The 2,658-nt window shown below is 39.2% G+C and overlaps 1 pseudogene across 1 annotated transcript; it reads right to left on the reverse strand.

Moving 5' to 3' along the window:
• Positions 1-900: 900 nt before the first annotated feature.
• Positions 901-2,165, reverse strand: LOC308527308 (fatty acid-binding protein, heart-like; annotated as a pseudogene). Its single transcript has 2 exons — positions 1,799-2,165; positions 901-1,233 (listed from the first exon to the last, which is right to left on the reverse strand). The product of its transcript is annotated as a fatty acid-binding protein, heart-like (transcript).
• Positions 2,166-2,658: the final 493 nt, after the last annotated feature.

Raw genomic sequence — 2,658 nt, forward strand, 5'->3', positions numbered from 1 at the left:
TTCCATGTACACTTAAGAAGAATGTATATTCTGTAGCCTTGGGGCAAAATGTTCTGTAAATATAAATTAAATCCCTCTGATTTATTGTGTCATTTAAATCCGTTGTTTCCTTGTTGAATTTTTGTCTAGAAGATCTATTTAATGATATCAGTGGGGTGATAAGTTCCCCTACTATAACTATGTTGCTGTTTATCTCTCCCTTAAAGTCCTTCAAGAGTTGATTGTTGTTGTTTTATAATACATTTATATGCTCCTATATTAGGTGCATATATGTTTACCTGAGTTATGTTCTCTTGTTGGCTGGATCCCTTTAGTATTGTGTAATGACATTCTTGTCTGTTGTTATTGTCTTTATTTTGAAGCCCATCTTGTCAGATGTATTTCTACCCCAGCTTTTTTGTTGTTTCCATTTACATGGAAAATTTTTTCCACCCCTTCACTTTCATTCTGTGTGTCTTTTTTCTGAGGGGGGGTCTCTTATAGACAGCATATTTATGGGTCATGTTTTCTTATTCAGTCATCTGCTTTTGTCTTTTGATTGGTGCTTATTTAATTTATTTACATTTAAGGTTATTATTAATAGGCTCTTGTTTGTTTCCACTTTTATTCCTTATGCCCATGTTCTCCTCTCTCTCTCTATTTCTTCATTTTCTTGAAATTGTCCCTGTGGCATTTCTTGAAATGCTGGTTTGGTGGGAATAAACTTCTTTGGCCTTTTGTTTTCATCTGGGAAGCTCCTTGTTTCACTTTCAATTTTGAATGATAGCCTTGCTGGATAGAGTAGTCTTGGTTTCAAATCTTTACTTTTCATTACTTTGAATACTTTATGCCATTCCCTTCTGGCCTGTAGTGTTTCTGTTGAGAAATCAGCTGACAGCCTTATATTAGCTCTCTTGTAAGTTACTTTTTCTCTTGCTGTCCTTGAGATTTTTTGTCTTTGTTTCCCATTTTAATTAGTATGTATCTTGCTATGGGTCTCTTTGTGTTCATTTTGATTGGGATTCTCTGTGCTTCCTGAACTGGTGTGATCTTTCCCTTTCCCAGGTTAGGGAAGTTTCCTATCAATAATTCTTCAAACAGGTTCACTATCCCTTGCTCACTTTCTTCTCCTTCTGTTACCTCTATATTGTAGATGTTGCTCCATTTAATGTCGTCCCATAGTTCCCTTGCACCAGGGGCGGAGAATATCCAGCCGTGGGCCGTATAAGGCCCACAAAACCATTTAATCTGTCCCTGCCAAGGCATTAGGGACAAGTCAATCAAATATTTGACCAAAAATAGCAGGCTAATTTTTATAGTTGATAATTTTGTATGAAACATTAATAATGTTGCAAATATCTAAAAGGCCCTTTGCAGAAAAAAGGTTCTCCACCCCTGCATTATACTGTCCTCATGCTTTATATGTATATTTTCTCTTTGCTGCTCTATTGGAGGGATTTTTTTCTACCTTATATTCGAATTCACTGATTTGGTCCTCTGCTTCATTTAATCTATTGTGTTGTTGTTTTTTTGTTTGTTTGTTTTGTTTGTTTATTTGTTTTGGCCTTGGCTCTGCTTTATTGACTTCAGAGCACACTTTGGATGCAGTTAAACAAACACAATGGGAACTGGAACTGTATCCAGGATGGTGCACCTGACCCCAAAAGAATCCCGCCCCCCCCAGGTGGATTTATACAAAATGCCAGAGGAAAAGGCGAGGCAATCTGGTGCTGAGTCCAGGGGTAGCCAATTGGCAGAGGAGCAGTCAGTGAAGCAGGGGGCAGGTCATGCCCCATTTTTTATAAGTGTGCATACACACTACATTGCCATGGGTGAGCATCAGGATGAGTTTTCCATCCACGAGCTCCCATACAGGTTTTGTTTCTTGCCCGTCCCATTTCTGCACATGGACAAGTTTGCCTCCATCCAGTGTCATGGTGGACTTGACCTTCCTGTCATCTGTGTTGTCTCGTCAAACACCACCCTAAGCTTGAATCTGATCTCTGAGTTCTTGAAGGTGCTTGTGTTTTTATGGTGATCGTGTCCCCATTTATTTCAATGATTGTGGTAGGCTTGGTCATATTGGCCACCTGCCTGGTAGCAAAACCCACACCAATTGACTTCACGTAGTCACACACATTCTTGCTATCCACTAGCTTCCAGGTGCCTGCAAAGGCATCCACCATGGTGAGTTTGGGCTAGGCTGATAACGAAGAAATGACAAAGCTGTCATGGAAGGACTCTGGGACTGCCTAATCTACTGTTGATTATTTCCAAGGTATTCTTTATTTCAGCTATGTCATTCTTCATTTCTAACTGGTTCTTATTCATGGTCTCCATGACCTTTGTCATGCTGATGTAGTTCCTACTAAGTTCCTTGTTCTCATTAAGTTCCTTATAGTTATCACCAAGTTTTTTGAGCATTTGTATAATCACTACTTTGAACTCCTTATCTGATAAATTGCTTGCCTCTGTTTCATTACCTCTTTTTCTGGAGATGTCTCCTGTTTTTTCATTTGGGGTCTGTTTCTTTATTTTCCCATTTTTCTTGTTCCTTTCCATTTGTTCCTGTGTATTGGATAAAACTGCTGTATGCCTCCCAGAGTTGGTAGGGTAGTCTTCTTGTGGGACCCAGTGTTCTTCTGAATTGGGTACTCTAGGAATGCCCCTTGTGTTGGT

Source organism: Myotis nattereri, assembly GCF_964212035.1.
Source record: "Myotis nattereri genome assembly, chromosome: 11".
Taxonomy (NCBI): domain Eukaryota; kingdom Metazoa; phylum Chordata; class Mammalia; order Chiroptera; family Vespertilionidae; genus Myotis; species Myotis nattereri.